The following is a 20794-nucleotide window of genomic DNA, read 5'->3' on the forward strand; positions in this document are numbered from 1 at the left end:
TCAGAGAAATTCTTTTTATTTTTTTATTTTTTTTATTTTTTTAGGGCCGCACCTGTAGCACATGGACGTTCCCGGGCTAGGGGTCTAATTGGAACTGCAGCTGTGCCCTATACCACAGCTTGCAGCAACGCCGAATCTTTAACACACTGAGCAAGTCCAGGGATCGAACCTGCATCCTCATGAACACTATGTTGGGTTCTTAACCCACTGAGCCACAAAGGGAACTCCTGGGCATAGAAATTCTATGCACTGATTCGAATTCCACTCCCTTTAGTCAATAAAGGCACAGTTTCTGGTGCCAAAAGGAGGCAAAGGATTTAGCTCAGGATTTAGCTCATTTCACAGCTAAATCCTGAGTTTGCCACCAAGTACTAAAATCTCTGCTGCTTTGTTTCTTTTCAGTTCTCCCTTAATTTAATAATGGTTATAATTAAAATACAAGGAAAATACAACCCTTAATACCACCTGTCAGATTTGAAGGGGAAGTCCATATAACCACCATGGGGATTCCTAAACCTTAAGCATTTGTGTACTGTATTCAAGAAATTTTCCATATCCTTAAACCACTTTTAATATTACTCACTTAATAATACAGTATAAGAATCTCCAGAGTTTCTGTTGTGATGCAGTAGGTTAAGAATCTAGCTGCAACAGCTCAGGCTGTTTCAGAGGCATGGGTTTGATCCCTGGCCCAGCATAGTGGGTTAATCCAGCATTGCTGTGGCTGTGGCATAGGATTCAATCCCTGGCCCAGAGACTTCCATATGCCATGCATGTGGGAAAAAAAATAATTGCCTTTAAGTTGACTTTATATTTTTATTTTTAAAAATTTTTTATTTGCTTTTTATGGCCACCCTTGCAACCTAGGTTGGTTCCCAGGTGAGGAGTCGAATTGGAGCTGTAGCCAAGGCCTACAGCACAGCAATAGAAGATCCCAGCCAATTCTGCAACCTACGCTGCAGGTTGCAGCAACACCAGACCTTTAATGCACTGAGCGAGGCCAGGGATCAAACTGGCATCCTCAGGGAGACTATGTTGGGTTCTTAACTCACTGAGCCACAGTGGAAACTCCTAAGTTGACTTCATGATTTTTTTTTGTCTTTTTTTTTTTGCTATTTCTTGGGCCACTCCCATGGCATATGGAGGTTCCCAGGCTAGGGGTCCAATCGGAGCTGTAACCACCGGCCTACGCCAGAGCCACAGCAACGCGGGATCCGAGCTGCATCTGCGATCTATACCACAGCTCACGGCAACGCCGGATCGTTAACCCACTGAGCAAGGGCAGGGACCGAACCCGCAACCTCATGGTTCCTAGTCGGATTCGTTAACCACTGCGCCACGACAGGAACTCCCGATTTTTAACTAAACATTAAAGCAGTCATCAGTGAATGTATATATTGAAGCAATGACCCAAGCATTATTTTAAAAACTGATATTGGCATCCTCTAAAACCATCTCACCTATAAGAATGGACAAATGACCCAAGAAGGATGAGCCAGATACCAGTCCCTCAGTAAGCCCCCTGCTTCCCCCACCACAGCAACCATCCTCATGGTTAGGCTGGCAACCCAAGTAGGAGAGAGCTCTTCTTTAGGAAGCTTTGAACTAAACTGGTAAGAAAATTTTATTACAAGACTGTAAAAATGTGAGCCTGGGTCTGTATTCAGCCTCAATTCCTTCCTTGTGGAAAAGTTTCTCTGGGGAAATGAAAATCTGGCACAAAACCACAATAACAAAAACAACAATCTGGAAAGCATCTTTTTTTTTTTTTTGTCTTTTTAGGGCCGCACCTGTGGCATATGGAAATTCCCATGCTAGAGGTCAAATCGGAGCTGCAGTTGCTGGACTACGGCCACAGCAACAAGGGATTTGAGCCACATCTGCGACCTACACCACAGCTCACAGCAACACCAGATCCTTAATTCACTGAGTGAGGCCAGGGATTGAACCTGCATCCTCATGGATATTAGTGGGGTTCTTAACCTACTGAGCCATAACGAGAACTCCCCAGAAAGCATCTTGATATGGATTATTTTCTTCTCTCACTATGAAGGCCTCTGGATGTTCTATTTGCTTGGTGAGTGAATATATTCCTCCTTGTCCATTTGTTTTGGGAGGTGGTTAGATTGACCTCTACTGATTACTAGGAAAGTGGATTAATCCACTTCTACTTGTAATTCTGAGGGTCATGCCCTGAGGCTGAATGCCCTGTTCTCCCTAGGGAGGAGAATCCACATCGTGAGGCATAAATGTTGGCACCCCACGGTATCTATATTACAAAAGGGGGCGATTTTGCTTCAAGTAAATTGATTTTCATTTGCGCGTGGCCTACACTGAAGCAAATGTCAAATGTGTTCCTTTCATCCCCTTATTTTGTTCCTATTCATGTAGTCATTACAACCCTATCTTTAGAGTTAAATCTGTGAACTACAGGGACCATTAGACTTGACTTTCTGGAATAACTCTATTAAGGATTAATGTTTTATTCAGCTTAGAAATGTGGGTCTATTGATTTAACTTTAAATATCACATTCCTCGATTAGACTGGATGTTTACTTTTCTGCAGTCCACAGGCCCTGTATTGTCTCAGAAGCATCGGTCACTAAAGTTCTATGGATTGGTACAAATCACCAATTACTTGATTTTCTAGTGAACCAGTGAGCAATGCAGAATGCAAATAAACTCCCATTATTGCAAACAAAGGAGATGCCCCCTTTAATAAGGAAATGGCTCTATTTCATTTTCCATGTAATTCATTTCAGCCAAGCAGTAAAATGCAATTGCCCTATGAAGAGAAGAACTCTGTCTTGGGTGTGATCCAATATACAAGTTTGTTCTTCCCCCCATCTTTTTGAGGGAATCAAAGTCTCATTCTAGAGCTGTGATTCATCATAGCGCATATGGGTACCACACTATAGCATTTGTTGTTGGCTGTTGTTCAGCCAGACTTGCTAGATCCCTCCCACTACCTCCTTACCTCAAAGGATGCTCTCAACTCCAGTGAAAAGTCCCCAAGAGCCATGAACTCTTTCATAAGTTTTACAGACTATATCACAGCCAGCATCACACACCCAACAGATCCCATATATTGGAAGAAGGTAAATCCAAAATCAAGACCCATTTCCATTAGACATGAAACTTCTCTGAGCCTTCAGCTCCTTGTCCATGAAACAGAGACAATATTACTCATTATAAAGAGTTCATATGACCTTCCCATGCAACAGTCCACCCAGAGGGCATTCTAGGAGTGCTAAGCATCTGAAGACCCAATAACTTTTTTTTTTTTCCTTTTCGGGGCTGCACCGCAATATAGTAAGTTCCCAAGCTAGGGGTTGAATTGGAGCTGCAACTACTGGCCTACACCACAGCCATAGCAATGCCAGATCCAAGGCATGTCTGTGACCTATACCACAGCTCATGGCAACACTGGATCCTTAACCCACTGAGTGAGGCCAGGGATTGAACCTGCATCCTCACAGACACTATATAAGGCCCTTAACCCTCTGAGCCACACTGGGAACTCCAGGTCTTTTTAACACACTGTTGTGACGGTTAGTTTTATGCATTGACTTGACCAGGCTATGGGGTACCCAGAGAGCTGGTAAGACCTTCTTTTATAGTGTATCTGTGAGGGTGTTTCTGGGTGAGATTAGCATTAGAACTAGCAAACTGAATAAAGAAGACCTCCCTCGCCAAGGAGGGTGGGCCTCACCCAATAGGTTGGGGGCCTGATTAGAACTAAAATGCCCAGGAGGAAAGGCAAGTTCATTCCCTCTACTTGAGTAGGGACATCCATCTTTCCTTGAGCTTGGACCTCAGCCTTCCTGTTTTGTGGGCACTCCAGCTGGGACAGGAACGGACCCCATTGGCTCCCCAAATTCTCAAGGCTTTGGGTTTGGACTGGAACCATACCACCAGCTTCCCCGAGCTCCAGCCTGCAGATGGAAGATCATGGGGCTTCTTTTGTTTGTTTGTTTGTTTTGTTTGTTTTCTTTTACCACTGCACCTTGGGCCTATGGAAGTTCCCAAGCTAGGGTTCAAGTCAGAGATGCAGCTGCCGGCCTATACCACAGCAACAGCAATGCAGGATACTTAACCCACGGAGTGAGGCCAGGGGTTGAACCAGCAGCCTCACAGAGATTACATCAAGTTCTTAACCCACTGAGCCACAGTGGGAACTCCAAAAGTTTAATTTAATACACGCTTATTTTTCTAAGTTGCTAAGTTGCGGGTGATTGGTAATGCGGCAATCGATAAGGTATACAATTAGACACCCAGTAAGTAATCGGTGGCTAACGTGTTTCTCTAATAGTTTTCAGATGCCTCTGGAGATGTGTCAAGGTGCCCTCCTCATGGCAGACTTCCTATCAACACTCTTAACTTCATTCTTCCTAAAAAAAAATTTAGGGAATATTCACAGGAAGCCTTCATGGAGGATTTAACAGATAAAGTCATTCCTTGACTGTCCAGTCTGCAGGCCTTTATTTCGTGTTTTCTCAATTTTGCCCCAAGGACGAAGAGCTTGAACTGTCACTCTCAGTTCCATATTTGGATACACAAAGTAAATCTGACCAATTCACATATCCCAGAATATGTCCACGGTGCTGCTCATTCAGGCTTGGGCACAAGGACCAAGTCTGTTCAGTCAAGGGATTCTTGGTGAATTGTCTGGGAATAAGATCTTTCCATCTGCCAGAATTGATACTAGAAGAGACATAAACCCAGAAACGGTTAAGGGCCACCCACAGTCAGAGTCTGCCTGGGAAATAAGACAACACAGAGGAAATCAGCCCCGAGAAACAGAAAGAAACCAAGTTCTAAGGAAGCCCTCAGTGCAACCTTGCAACCAACTATAAGAGCCCTTTTGGGGTTCATGATCCAACTACTGCCTATTTGGCTTAACAAAACCTGATTTGAGGTTTCACCATGTATAACCAAAAGAGTCTAATTAGTGTAGGGATGTGTGTGAGAACTGCCAGATCCTGCTGCCCAACACACCTGCTCACACCTTGACCTAAACCTTCAATGATGCTTTTGACTCTGTTGTTGCAGTTCCGAGTGTCCCCTCTAGAGGCTCCCGTTTAGAAAACATGCCACTCACCCCATCTTATCCTCTCTGGAAACAGCACTTCCCTTCAGGAAAGCTTAGATACTGTGCTTTAATCCAGGCAATGCAGATGCTGTTTCAAAATCAAAGTGTTTTTCTGGGAATTCCCGTCGTGGTGCAGCGGAAACGAATCTGGCTACCATGAGGTTGCAGGTTCGATCCCTGGCCTTGCTCAGTGGGTTAAGGATCCAGCATTGCCGTGAGCTGTGGTGCAGGTCGCAGACTCAGCTCGGATCTGGCATTGCTGTGGCTGTGGCGTAGGCCGGCGGCTACAGCTCTGACTGTAGCCTGGGAACCTACATATGCCGCAGGTGTGACCCTAAAAAGACTAAAAAAAAAGAAGAGGAAAGAAAAAAGTGTTCTTCTATTTTTTAAGCCAGATTGTTACACACTTCTAAGCAGGAACAGGACAATTCGAAACTTCCATATGACAGCACATCCATCAGAAGATACGGTGCCTTAAGCCAGATTCACAAAATACTTCCCGAAGCAGAGGAGTCTTAAAAATATTAACATCTTTTTAGTAGGTCTTTAGCAGTCCACTCATGCCTAGTCCAGTCAAAACCAGAAGCCTGGACACAATTTTTGGAGAGATAAATTGGTGGGCACTATCTCTGTGCCAGCATGGATTTATTTCTATTTCTTTTTCAAGAATGAAAATCACTAAGCACCTGCTAATGAGGTGAGACAGGATTCTGGGGTCCTGGAAGCTACAGTTTATGCACAAACAACATAATTACTAGTCCATAAAAGCATAAACCCATCACTGCGTCAGAAAGAGAAACACAAAACGATGACCACTCTGGAAATGTATTTTTCATCTTTCCTGTGAGAACCTTCAAAGAAGCTTGACAATGAGAAGCAAACATGCCTTTTAGAAACAAAATAATGCCATTTACAGCAGCATGGATGGAAATAGAGACTCTCATACTAAGAGAAATAAGTCAGAAAGAGAACAAAAAATGCTATATGATATCACTTACATGTGGAATCTAAAATATGGCACAAATGAACCTATTTACAAAACAAAGAGACTCACTGACATAGAGAACAGACTAGTGGTTGCCACGGGGGAAGGGGAGGGAGGGGGATGGACTGGGAATTTGGAGTTCGTAGTTAGCAAACTGTTCCATTGAGAATGGATAAGCAATGAGGTCTGACTGTACGGCACAGGGAACTATATCCAATCTCTTGGGATAGAACATGATGGAAGACAGTATAAGAAAAATAATGCATATATATATATATATACATATATACATATGTGTGTGTGTGACTGTACAGCAGAAATTGGCACAACACTGTAAATCAACTATAATAAAAAATAGTTTAAAAAAAGAAAACATGTCTTTTAAGTGAAGTGGTTGAAAACAACCATGTGTTATAAAATTCAGAAAAGCTCATTATCAACCAACTGACCCTTCAGAGGGAGAAGCAGTAGGAATAGTACTTTGCTCCTAAGACATCCTTCTTGCCATGTGGTCCACAACCTCGAAGACTGACACAGAAATATTGCACAGGGGTTAAGGGTGCAGATTCAGAGCCGGTTCATGGGTGTGAACCCATATCCACCACTCACTAGCTGGGGGCATCCTGGGGAAGTTATTTACTCTCTTACTACTCTAATTCCTCATCTATCATTATTATTATCATTATTATTATTATTATTATTTGTCTTTTTAGGGCTGCACCACAGCATATGGAGGTTTCCAGGCTAGGGGTCGAATCGGCGCTGTAGCAACATGGCATCTGAGCCGTGTCTGCAACCTACACCACAGCTCACGGCAACGCCGGATCCTTAACCCACTGAGCAAGGCCAGGGATCAAACTCGAACCCTCATGGATGCTAGTCAGATGCGTTTCCACTGAGCCACGACGAGAACTCTTCCTCATCTATTATTTTTTTAATTAATTTTTTTTATTGTGCATGCAATTTTAAAGGTTACACTCCATTTACAGTTATTACAAAAATAGAACCAAATATTGGCTATATTCCCTGGGTTGCAAAATACATCCTTGTAACCTTAAACCCCATAGCTTGGACCCCCTCCCCGCCCCCCCACCTCAATTTAAGTCATAATTACCTCTCTGAAAGTCCTGTTTGAGGCATAAATACATTGATACTGTTAATGTGCTTATAATAGTGTTTGGCCAATAATAAAATTTAGCTCCATTATCCACATTATAAACCAGAGGATTCCATTTTGTAGCTCTCTACATTTTATAAGCATTATGCTGCACATAGTAGATGTTGAGTGAATACTTGTGGACCAAGTGCATCTCATGAGAGCAAAGAAAACTTAGATCACGGGATATCAGTACCTTAGGTCCAATCTCCACCCAATGAAAACTCATTTGCATCTAGAGGTCCCATCACATTTCTTTCTTTTCTTTTTTTTTTTTTTTGTCTTTTTAGGGCCACACTTGTGGCATACGGAGGTGCCCAAGCTAGGGGTCAAATTGGAGCTACAGCTGTCGGCCTACCACACAGCCACAGCAATGGGGGATCTGTGACCTACACCACAGCTCACAGCAACGCCAGGTCCTTAATTCACTGAGCGAGGCCAGGGATTGAATCCGTGTCCACGATTACTTTATTCTCCCCCCAATGGCATTAAATGTATGCCTTATTCTCACATGTAACATGTGACAGTTCAACTATGTATGCTGAGAATAAAAGAAAGTGAGAAAAAAAAAAACCAACTTACCTGTGCTTCCTCCTTTTAAACTAAACTTTGACCTATGAAGGCCCAAGGAAATAAAGCAACAGCCCAGTGCGAGGAGAGAAAAGAAATTAGCTGTTGGATTTTGAGTTTCAAAGAGCCCAAGTCCTTGTGATTTAAGTTTAATTGAAGGAATTTCAAAGGTTCATTATGATTCCTGGCAGTTTGGGCCATAAGCTCTCTGACTTAGACTAACCTCTGCATAAGTTACAAACCACTAGATCATTATCATCTCCACATTATACGTCCAAAGTTAAGATATCAGGAGTTAACATAACTTGCCAAAGGTCAAACAGCTAGAAAGCAATGAAGTCACATTCGAACCAATGTCTAAAAACCTAAGCCATCAGGAGACGCTGACTCTGAAATCTCTATTTCTTTATAACAAGCTGAAGTTGGTTTCCTTTTAGTTCCTTCATTAGAGACCCAGAAAGAAAGAACAATTACCCTCCACCAGGTACATAGTGGTTCTTTTAGCATTTAAAAAGAGCCTCCAGGAGTTCCCTGGTGGCCTACTGGTTAAGGATCTAGCATTGTTGCTGCTGGTTTGGTTCCTAACCTGGGAACCTCCACATGCCACAGGTGTGACCAAAAAAAAAAGGAAAAAAGAAAAAAGCCCTCGTGCCTCCCCCAACACTCTCCCCTGGGTTCTTTTTCTTTACCCCCACCTGGTTAAGGACGTGTACTTCCTTCAGCTGTTCCTTGGGTAATCTGATTGCAAGGACCCTTGGCCCCTGACCACCCTTTAGGTGAGCAAGGTCTAGTTTCCCGGTGCAACTTTTGTAACCTGGAATTAAAGAGAATTCTAAGAATTCCTGTCGTGGCTCAGCAGTGATGAACCCAACTAGTATCCATGAGGATGCGGGTTTGATCCCTGGCCTCGCTCAGTGGGTTAAGAAACCAGCATTGCTGTGGCTTTGGTGTAGGTCGTAGAGGCAGCTCAGATCCAGTGTTGCTGTGGCTGTGGCGTAGGCCAGCAGCTGCAGCTCCGATTCAACTCCTAGCCTGGGAACTTCCATATGCCGTGAGTGTGGCCCTAAAATAGAAAAAAAAAAGAAAAAAAAGAAAGAAAGAAAGAAAGAAAAAGAGAGAGAGAATTCTAGGACAGAGTGGCAGAGTGAGGGCTATTCATTTTTTCCCCATTTTTATAGACACCAGGTACACTGAGTTTCCACTTTTCTGTGAACTCTATTATTAGGAAACAAGCAGTACAAGTGGGAAGTAAAATGACTTGCGGCCCTGAGCCTTTGGGCAGGAGACACAAGAGGGTGTGCTGGGGACTGAGGGTAACTGGAAACCACAGGTGCTCTGTAACAGGCTCAGTGGCTGCTCGGTCCCAGGGGAGTTGTCACCAGGTAGGAATGGGAACCTAACTTAAGCTTCTCAAGAGGGGCAGAAATCAAGGGTTCTGTCTGAAATGGACCATCTACACATGTTGGCTATCAAAGTTGTCTCTGGTTTAAGGTGCAGCCGTCTTCAAATGCTTCCTCTCTGAACAGTAGGTTGAAACAAGAAGAAAACCTCTCCCAGATCTATCACAGGAAAAAAAGCTTCAATTAGTCTTTTATTTCTACTTTATTTTATTATTTTATTTTATTTTTACTTTTTTAAGCCACAGGTGCGGCATATGGAAGTTCCCAGCCTAGAGGTCAAATTGGAGCTGCAGCTGCTGGCCTGCACCACAGCTCATGGCAACACCAGATCTTTAACCCACTGAGCAGGGCCAGGGATCAAGCTCAAGTCCTCGTGATACTAGTCGGATTCATTTCCACTGCACCTTAACGGGAACACCTATTTCTATTTTAAAGATTGAGTTTGACTACAACTGAGCTGAATCTCAGCTCCACTGCTATATCAGAGCAGATGGATCAGTTGTGGTAACAGAACTCAGAACTGTTGTGATTTTCCTAAAATGAATGAATAGGTCAGAACTTGAGATACTTTTAACAACTTCAAGGAGGACAGATGATCCTGAGAATTTAATACTTCTCCCAGATCTTTGAAGGGCAAAAGGAAAGCTCCAACCAGTGTGTTAAAAACATCCAGAAACAAGAGATTTGGAGTTCAACCAGACCCTTGCAAATAGCATGACAGAGCCACAGAAGGGATTCTGGCAGATTCATAAGCCTGGCCAAATAGAATTAGAGGAAAAATAAAAATTAAAACAAGCCGACAAACAAAAAGCAGAAGTGCTCTCTAAGAAGCTATTAAGTATTGCCAGTTTAAGTATTGCCAAACTATTAAGTATTACCAGTTTTGACACTGGTAATACTTAAAATTATTTTAGGTAATGCATAGTTGAATTTGTCTTTGTTTTTGTTGACTTTTAACATTTTAAAGTGTATACGAAATATTACACACATAAAACTCATGTCTGCATGGAGTGTAGACTTGAAGTGTAGCTAAATTTAGGGATTTTTTTTTTACACCTAAAAGGTTAATTAATTTATCACTTGCAACAACATGGATGGACTTGGAGGGTCTTATGCTTAGTGAGATAAGTCAAACAGATAAACACAAATACTATACGTTATCACTTATATGTAGAATCTTAAAAAAAACAAACAAACAACAAGTGACTATAACAAAAAAGAAGTCAACCCACAGATACAGAGAACAACAAGTGGTTACCAATGGGGAGAGGGAAGTTAGGGGTGGAGGAGGAATAAGAGGTACAAACTACTATGTATAAAATAAATAAGCTACAAGGATATATTACACAGCACAGGGAACATAGCCAGTATCTTATAGTAACTATAAATGGAATATAACCTTTAAAAATTGTAAATCACTATGTATTACACCTGAAACTTACATAATACAGCAGACCAACTCTACCTCAATTCAAAAATAAGAGGTGAATTAATTTAAAAAAATAATCATCAGTATATAAAGGCATAATGTTACATGCAGTTGGCAAGAACTGTGAAGGCGGTATGTGAATGCACTTCAGAAAATATTATCCCCAGAGAGGGTGTTTTCTGCTCATGAGCAAGATGTCTATTCCAGTGGGGAAGGGAAGCAGCATTGCCCTTGAAGCCTCCTCCTGATCCCAAGCAAGTCCCTGCCATCCCTCATTCCTTGGTGTGGTCAGCTTGGCCTCCTGCACTCAGGAGCCTGGGATGCTCAGATCAGGACCCTGGACAGAGGAAAGGGAAGGACGAACAAGGAGGAAACAGCTGCCGCAGGTAAACCAGCTACAGACTGACAGAGAGCAAAAAAAGACAGATGCTCAAAGATGCTTAGAGGCAGAGAAAGAGACGTGAAGCAGAAGGAAATGAATTGAGAGGAAGGCAGAGAACATGCAAGTGTAAACTTGGGTCTAGATCATCTGTGGTCCTCTGACCTGTGCTTCCTCCAGTTCATTCTGGCCTTCACGTCACACACCCCTGCTCCCCTGCTTAATGATAATTATTCAAGTGCTTCCTCTTCACTTCTTCCCCGTACCCGAATCTCTTAGCACGTCAGCAAATTCTGTTTCATCGTAACTGAACCCTGTTAACAGGGTTCCTTTGTTGTCGGAAGAAATCTCTTTATCCAGCTTGGGCTAAATTAAAATTTAATAAAACATCAGGTTGCCACCGGACTAAATTTTAATTAAAATTTAAACTTGATTCAGTGGTATTACAGAGAGAAACACTCCAGGGGGGGGGGAAGCGCAAAACTGTGAAAAATCAACCTGAAATAAAGACTTTATTTGAATAGCAGAAACTGTAAATTGGTTGGTGCCATGTGGGTGCCATGGCTGGTCTTGGGTAGAGATCTCGATCCCTCTTATAGGTCCCATCTCTGTCTTCCTCTGGGCTGTACTGGGAACCCCTTCATGGTAAAGAATGGGTATAAATGAAGGTTGTAAGTCGGAGGGCAGTAAAGGGCCTGAAACCAAAAGGGCGTATCAAAACAAAACACAAAATTACACAGCAGCCTCTCACTTCTCATGGATTCAACTGTCTGAGATTGAGGTATTAAGTGGAGGTGACTTGGGGGAGGACAAGCCTTCTATCCCCTCCGTTAAACCTGGACCTGCCACAGTGGCCAAAGCATCTCATACGCATCTTAGAAGATGGTGAACAATTAAAAAGCATCTGGGAGGGATCAGGAGCTTGGGCTTATCAGACACAACTTAGAATAGATTTACAAGGAGATCCTGCTGAATAGCATTGAGAACTTTGTCTAGATACTCATGTTGCAACAGAAGAAAGGGTGGGGGAAAAAATGTAATTGTAATGTATACATGTAAGGATAACCTGACCCCCTTGCTGTACAGTGGGGAAAAAAAGCATCTGGGTGGGGGGGTTTCATTGTGGCTCAACGGGTTAAGACCCTGACTAGTATCCATGAGGATGAGGATTCAATCCCTGGCCTCACTCAGTGGGTTAAGGATCTAGGTTGCTGTGAGCTGTGGCATAGTCTGGTAGCTGCAGCTCTGATTCGACCCCTAGCCTGGGAACTTTCTTTCATATGCTGCAGGTGTGACCTAAAAAGGAACAAAAAAAAAAAAAAGCATCTGAGGAATAAACTACAGGAGAAAGGCAAAGCAAAGAAGACAAAACAAAAACAAAAACAAAACAATGCCCTTCCGGGAAAATTTGACAGAGAACTCTGACTTCTTTCATTTACCCAAAGCGATTTAATTTCTTTCTTTTAAAAAAGAAAACAGCAAAGACATAGAGATAGCCAGCCCACAGGTACATGAAAATGTGCTCGATATCACTAATCATCAGGAAAAGGCAAATCAAAACCACAGTGAGATACCACCTCATGCCTGTCAGAATGGCTGTCATCAAACAGACAACAAATAACAAGTGCTGGTGAGGACGTGGAGAAGAGGGAACCCTCATGCACTGTTGAGGGGAATGGAAATGGGTGAAGCCACTATGGAAAGCAGTTTGAAGTTTCCTCAGAAAGGTTATTTATTTATTTATTACAGCTGCACCCATGGCATGTGGAGGTTCTCAAGCTAGGGGTCGAATCGGAGCTGTAGCTGCCGGCCTACACCACAGACACAGCAATGCCAGATCCGAGCCACCCCTGTGACCTACACCACTGCTCATGGCAAAGCCAAATCCTTAACCCACTGAGCAAGGCCAGGGATCAAACCCAAGACCTCATGGATACTAGTCAGGTTTGTTACCGCTGAGCCTCAACAGGAACCCCTCTCAGAAAATTTAAGATAGAACTACCATAGAGTCTAGTGATTCCACTTCTGGGAATATATCTAAAGAAAACAAACACACTAACTCAAAAAGAGTTACCCCCATGTTCACAGCAGCATTATTTATAATAGGCAATATATGAAAACATCAAGTGTCCATCAATGGATGAATGGATAAAGGAGACGTGCACCACACACACACACACACACACACACACACACACACACACACACACACACACAGTGGGGTATTATTCAGCTATAAAAAATGAAATCTTGCCATTTGCAACAACATGGATGGAACTTGAGGACATTATATTAAATGAAATGTCACACAGATAAAGACAAATACCCAAAACAAATACTTTTCGTTTGATCTCACTTATACATAGAATCTAAAAATAAAAAAGGGGGGGGAGTTCCCATTGTGGTGCAGTGGTTAACGAATCCGACTAGGAACCATGAGGTTGTGGGTTCAATCCCTGCCCTTGCTCAGTGGGTTGACGATCCGGTGTTGCCGTGAGCTGTGGTGTAGGTTGCAGACGCGGCTCGGATCCCGAGTTGCTCTGGCTCTGGCTTAGGCAGGCAGCTACAGCTCCAACTGGACCCCTAGCCTGGGAACCTCCACATGCCACAGGAGTGGCCCAAGAAATGGCAAAAAAAAGAAAAAAAGAAAAAAGGGGGGGTGTTCCCATTGTGGCTCAGAGGGTTAAGAACATGACACAGTGCCCAGAAGAATGCAGGTTTGATCCCTGGCCTCACTCAGTGGGTTAAGGATCTGGTGTTGCCACAAGCTGCATCATAGATCATAGATGTGGCTCAGATCCAGTGTTGCCATGGCTGTGGTGTAGGCTGGCAGCTGCAGCTCTGATTCAGCCCCCAGCTTGGGAACTTCCGTATGTCACGTGTGTGGCCCTATAAAAGAAACATAGTAAAAAAAACAAAAACAAAAACAACAATCACAAGTTCATAGATACAGAGAACAGACTGGTGGCTGCCAGCAATGGGGTGGTCTGGGGTGGGAGAAGAGGGTTCAAAAGGTAATAAGCAAATGAAGATATAAATAAATAAATGTAACTATTAGGCTATGGGAGATGAGAGGTGTACATTTCCCACTAATACTTTTTAATGGACTCATGCAATTATCAAATTCCAGGGAAAAAAGATAAACCATCTCCAGCAGAGAAAATCAAAGTACACGTAATAAAAGAATGGATGGATTAAATATTGGCCCCAAAGCTTGAAAGACTGCACATTCTTCTACAATAAATAGATGTGAGATTTGATTTTTGGGAATGGGTGAATATTTGAATAGGATAAGGACCTTACATGATGTAGAATAACCAGGCCACTTACACTTTTTAATAAGGCTGTAAAAAAAAAAAAGAAAAAAGAACAAGGAATAGGATCCTTTGAAAATTAGACTGTATAAATTATATATAATTCTGTATATAAATTATATAAGTATTTCTTCCTCAGTGAACTCACCAGAAGGAACCAGTAAAGTCAGGAGGAGCCTGACAGATCAGAGATACTCAGAGAGACTTCTTCTAATGCCTCATTTAAAAATAAAAATTATGATGACAATGATGACAAGTACTTCTTTCTGTGTGATAAATTATTCACCACCTTTTCCTTCAGATAGAAAAGTAAATCAATATTAATCGAGTAAGCCAGCTTAATGTATAAATCAGATGCTTTGCCAAATTATTATGAGTCAAAGAAATTCTGATGTGCTTGTCTAGTATTTACACATAATATTTCAGGACATAAATACATATTAATGGATCTTCTCGCTGCAAAGTTGTTTTCATTTTCCCACATCACATCAACTCCAACTCCATCGTTTCTAAAGTCTTAGAGCAGTGCTGCTCAAGAGGGCTTTCTGCAGGGATGAAGATGTTCTGTGAGCTGTTGATCAATGCAGCGTTGTGGCTACTGAACGCTTGACGTGTGACGAGAATGACTGCGAAACTAAAATTTGAAATTATTTAAATGTAACTAGCCACATGTGATCAGTAGATATCATCCAAGACAGAACAGAAAGAAAAATACCTCAATCTCTCTCATTCTTTAACAACATAGGAAGAAACCATTTTTTGGTTGGTTGGTTGTTGCTTGCTTTTCTTATTTCATGAAGGAGTCTTAAAATGCAGAAGGATGGATTGTCCAGTGTAGGTGCCTTTTTTTCTGTAAATGGGAATCATGATATTCAGCAACTTACAAACCTTTAGTCATCTGAAAGATTTTATTATTGCTTTTCTACCCTGGAATAGGATGCTTGCCTACTTTTATAAGCATGATATAATTCATGGTACCACGAATTTAGCAGTATCCAAGGAGTAATTCTCTCTATTTCAATACTGACAATAGCACACCGTTCTCTAAAAGGAGGCCACCAGCTGGGTTGCAGGGGTCAACAGGAATCAAAATCTTTTTTTTTGTTTGTTTGTTTTTTTGTCCTTTTAGGGCCCCACCTGTGGCATATGGAGGTTCCCAAGCTAGGGGTCAAATCGGAGCTGCAGCCGCTGGCACCACAGGAACAGCTATGCCAGATCCAAGCCGCGTCTGCAACCTACACCACAGGTCACGGCAACCCCAGATCCTTAACCCACTGAGCCAGGCCAGGGATCGAACCCGAGTCCTCATGGAAGCTCAGATTCATTTCCACTGAGCCAGGATGGGAACTCCAGGAATGGAAAATTTTAAATACCTGTGTTTGGGGTGGATGCCAGCAGTGCCAGCCTTCTTTGGAGATGGAAATGAGAAGAAATATAATAAACTGGGAGCAGGGTGCCAAAAGCAGTTTGGCTATTTCTGTCAAGTGTGTAGTCCACGGACACAAACTCTGGTCAATTCCATCGGAAACGAGGACCTGAGACAAGCAATTTTAGTTCCTCGACTCAAGCTGATCCTGCTACTGGACAGGAAAAAAAAATCCATGCTCTCACTTGATACTTCAATTTAAAGACTTGTGTTAGGTCTTGGGAAGCAGGTGGTGTGTGACTGAAGGATTGAGGCAATGTCACCCAACCTAGTGATTTAGAGGGTGAGGACTTGCCTTATGTTCAAATTACCTGGTCATTAAAAAAAAAAAAAGTGGGCCTGGACCTGCCATCTTTGCTGCTTCTCTACACCACTTCTGTAAAATACTAGTACTACTACTAATTATTATTATTCAATTAAATATCAGAAACAATGAAACCCTGTAAATACGTGTATCAGCATATATTTCTAGAGACATAAGAAAACCATAGAAGGATATACATAGGATGGGATATACTGCATATGGGGGGATAGAGAAAAACTGGGAGAACAAAAACAACAACAGATGAAAAGAAACAAATCATCTGACCTGAAACTAACACCCCATTAAAATTTTGTATTATACTCCAATAAAATTTCTTGTAAAAAAATTGTGCATAGTTTAAGGAAAAAAAAAAAAAAGCTCTCATTTCAACAGACAAAGAAACAGAAGCCCAGAGATGGGGAGTGCTTCCCGAAAGACTACATGATAAGGCAGGCAGGAACACAGATCTAAGGGAGGCACTGGTCACAAGAGAAAAACAGACTCGGGGTGAATCTGGCACAGCCTCCTTCTGCCACCAGCCTGGTGACCTCACACCCTCCAAATTTCCGAGCTAAGTAATGTGTTCCTTTCCAAAACAGGACCTCTCATGGCTGCCTGATGTCTACTATAGCACCTGAGCAGATGAACCTTTATCCTCTGTGACCCCCCTGCCCTGCCCCCCAGGGCTGGATGGCTCACCTTGGGCTGGGGTCAGACCCTACTGGAGGACACTGGCACTCAGAGCAGCAGTGCCTCCTGCATGGGCTTCTTCTAAGAGAAGAGAGCTTGGTGAGAAAGATGCTGAACCACTGCCTAGATTAGGGCCAGGGTCACCCTGGAGGTGGCATCTGGGGAAGAAGCTTGGGGAAGAGCCTGGCTTTCCTGAGCAGGCCACCCCAGAGAAGTGGCCACACCTATGCTCAGCCACCTGCACTGGCTCCCCATTGCCCGCAGCAGCACTTCCCAAACTACAGCCTAAATTTAGTACCACCTGCACAGCTCTGCCATCACTGTGTGTGGCAAGTACTATTATTTACATCTATTTGGTTGCATCTTTTTTTTTTTTTACTTTAACTCAGATAAAAGGGTTTTTTTTCTTCTTCTTCTTCTTCTTTTTAGGGCTGCATCCACAGCATTTGAAGGTTGCCAGGCTAGGGGTCGAATCAGAGCTGTAGGTGCTGGCCTATGCCACAGCCACAGCAATGTGGGATTCAAGACACATCTTGGATCCATACCACAGCCATGCTAGATCCTTAACCCACTGAGAAAGCCCAGGGATTGAGCCTATGTCCTCAAGGTTATTAGTCCGGTTCGTTAACCATTGAGCCGCAACAGAAACTCCTAAAAGTTGTTTTTCGTTTGTTTGTTTGTTTGTTTTTGCTTTTTTTTAGGGCTGCACCCACAGCATATGGAAATTCCCAGGCTAGAGACTGAATTGGAGCTACCGCTGCTGGCCTATGCCATAGCAATGCCAGATCTGAGCCTCGGTTGCGACCTACACCGCAGCTCACGGCAACGCTAGAGCCTTAACCCAATGATTGAGGCCAGGGGTCGAATCCATATCCTCATGGATACTAGTTGGGTTCATTACCACTGCACCACAATGTGAACTCCACCCCAGAATATTTTTTAAAGGACTGAGAAAAAGAGGACTGTCCCAGATGGGAAGTGAATGAAATATTTAAAGAAGGATCTGGTTATCAGCTCTATTAAATGTTGCTGTGCGTTCCAGTAAAAGGATCATCACCTCTTCTCCTCCCTCTTGATAAGGGAGAATCAAAAATAAAAATAATGTATCACTAAGGCCCTTGGGAAATTAGAAGTCCTGGTAGTAATGCAAAGTGGCATTAGTAACCAGCCACCTACACTGCCTTTACCTGAGATCAACAGTCTCCCATTAAGCTCTGCCCTTGTTGTTAATCCTTGTCATTGCCAAAACCCAGAATCAAAATTCTCCAGGAGACTTTCAACAAACGACACAATTAGAAAGCCCCAGGCCACATGTAAATAGTTGGTCCTTTCAGTTCCTGAATGATGGTTAAAAGGAACACACCTCCAAGGGAGTCAGTCAGGCATTGCTTATTGAGATGTCTGAGTGTTCAGGGCAATTTGGAGAGAAAGACATCCTTCAAAGGGCACACGCCACATGTCCAGCCATTGACTTCAAACTAGAACCTGGTGGCTCCATCTGCTAGAAAGCCAGGTGAGCCCTACATGCACAGACCATGGTGACATCATGTGATATGGGGACAGCAGGCTTTAAAAAAATTTGCAGCACAGATGTTTCCAAAATCGGGCCATACTTTGTTGCATGGATTTGGAGAAGCAGTGGGACTGTGATGGCATCTTTAATATTAAAAGTTGCATCAGAAAAGCTTCAAATTGGTTCCAGACAAATTGGATGGTGCCCATATTTAAAAGTCAGTCCTGGGTGGGTCTGTGAGACGAGATTAGCATTTGAAATGGTGGCTGAGGGGGGCAGGTCTCAGGAGGGTCTGAATAGAACAGAAGGCAGAGGAAGAAAGGAGCTATCCCCTCTGCCTGCCTGATGGTGCTGGGTAAACTGTCTTCTCCTGCCCTTGGACTGGAATTTACACCATCAGACTCCCCTGGTTCTCACACTCTGGACTTGAATCACACCACCAGCTCTCCTGGGTGTCCAGCTTGCCGACAGCAGATTATGGCACTACTCAGCCTCCATAATCATGTGAGCCAATTCCACATAATCTATTTCTTTCTATCTAACTATCTGTCTATCTATCTGTCTGTCTATCTATCTATCTATCTATCTATCACTCTACCAACCATCTATGTATCATCTATCATCTGTCTATCTATTATCTATCCTGTCTATCACTTGCATCTGTCATCTGTCTATTATCTGTCATCTATCAACTGTCTATCTATCATCTACCTGTTATCTATCATCTGTCTATTTATCTATGTATCATCTATTATCTATCATCTGCCTATCATTTGCATCTATCTAGGTATCTATCCACCATCTATCTATCATGTCTATCATTTGCATCTGTCATCTATTATCTATCATCTATCTATCTATCCACCTATCTATCATCTATCTCTGTATCTCCCTGTCAACGACCTCATCTGTAAAATGGAGATATTATTGGTCCCCACCCTGTGAGGTTGCTGTTGTCCACAGTAAATATTCCATAAGTGCTTGTTGCTGCCATCAGTGTCATTGCGACCGACAGGGGCACATGCCCAGCCTAAGGGAAGCAGAGTTTTCTCAGCTCCGGCTGTTTGTTGACAGGGAGTCAATGAGCTCAGAGCTGCCAGATCTTCAAATAGCCTAAGTCAGAAATCTCAGCCTCAAGTAAAATTCCTAAACTCCAATCTTGAAAATGAACACACAAGATGTAACTATGCTGGGCCAAATAGAACACCTGCAGGTCACCCGAGCCCGAGAACCTGAAATCCGCATCCTCCGCAGGAAAGCAGGTGCATGTGTGTTAAGTGTGTCCCTGGCCACGGCAAGTTTCCTTCTCCCATTCATTGAGCCCGAGAACCTGAAATCCGCATCCTCCACAGGAAAGCAGGTTCATGTGTGTTAAGTGTGTCCCTGGCCACGGCAAGTTTCCTTCTCCCATTCATCTCATTTACCAAGCATCAGGGGCTCTGGTGCATCCTCTGACCCAGGCAGTGTCACCCTCATAACCAGGTGGGGACACTGGGGCTCAGGAATATGGAGAGAACTGCCCAGAGCTTGGAGCCTATAAAGGGTAAAGCAGGGATTTTTTTTTACAGCCATACCCACAGCATATGGAAGTTCCCATGTTCGGGGTTGAACTGGAGCTACAGTTGCCAGCCACGGCAATGCAAGATCCATACAAGCCACATCTTTGACCTACACGGCAGCTCATGCCAATGCGGGATCTTTAACCCACTAAGCAAGGCCAGGTATCAAACCTGCATCCTCATGGATACTAGTTGGGTTCTTAACCCGCTGAACCACAATGGGAATGCCAAGCCACAACGGGAACTCCCAGGGACTTGAAGCTAGATTTTCATGAGTGTAAAAACCATTCTCTTCAAGAGGAGTCAAAAGCCTCCTCCAGTGTATCTACTCTTCAGCCTGCCCAGCACGGAGATACAGAGACAGCAGCCTACGTGACAATGGACAGATGTCTCCATTGGGCCTTAAGCAGCCCCAGGCAGAGGTAACTGCTTCCTCACCTGCCTCCCACATTCACAGAAACAGCCAGGAAGGAAATACCCAAGCTTTCAGCAGCTTGTGCTGGCCATGCGCCTGCGAGGTATTAAGTAAAAGCTGTTGTTTCCCCTACAGACATCTCTGTTTGGGTTTGTATATATCCATGTGCTACATACAGAAATCATGTTTAATTAAACATAATGAACTGGCACCGAGCATATGGAATGACTGTGAATGTACCACTTCCCACCCTCACCTGCTGTCCTGCTGGACTGTCCCAGGAAGGCGTTGGAGGGGCGGATCCTGTTCATATTGTTGGATGATGCTCTTAGGACCTGAGGCTGCATGGGCATCTTCACTCTCTCTCTCCCTCATCTCTTCTTCCTTCATAGAAAGAACTAAAAGCAACAGAGATATCACTGTTTTTTGTAGTTTCTCAATAGACCTCACAATCACTTATCGCTTTTTTTTTCTTTCTTTTTTTTTTTTTTTTAGGGCCACACCGGCAGCATATGGAAGTTGCCAGGCTTAAAATCAAATCAGAGCTGCAGCTGCCCGGCTA

At 43.2% G+C, this 20794-nt stretch overlaps 1 long non-coding RNA gene across 1 annotated transcript in view; it reads right to left on the bottom strand.

Moving 5' to 3' along the window:
• The window catches only part of LOC125116194 (uncharacterized), a 111715-nt gene that overhangs the window by 25394 nt on the left and 65527 nt on the right, over positions 1 to 20794 (bottom strand). The window contains exon 4 of the long non-coding RNA XR_007132277.1: positions 20489 to 20630. This is a non-coding gene — a long non-coding RNA (uncharacterized LOC125116194). The remainder of the gene's footprint in view (positions 1 to 20488; positions 20631 to 20794) is intronic.

This window comes from Phacochoerus africanus, chromosome 15, assembly GCF_016906955.1.
Source record: "Phacochoerus africanus isolate WHEZ1 chromosome 15, ROS_Pafr_v1, whole genome shotgun sequence".
Lineage (NCBI taxonomy): Eukaryota > Metazoa > Chordata > Mammalia > Artiodactyla > Suidae > Phacochoerus > Phacochoerus africanus.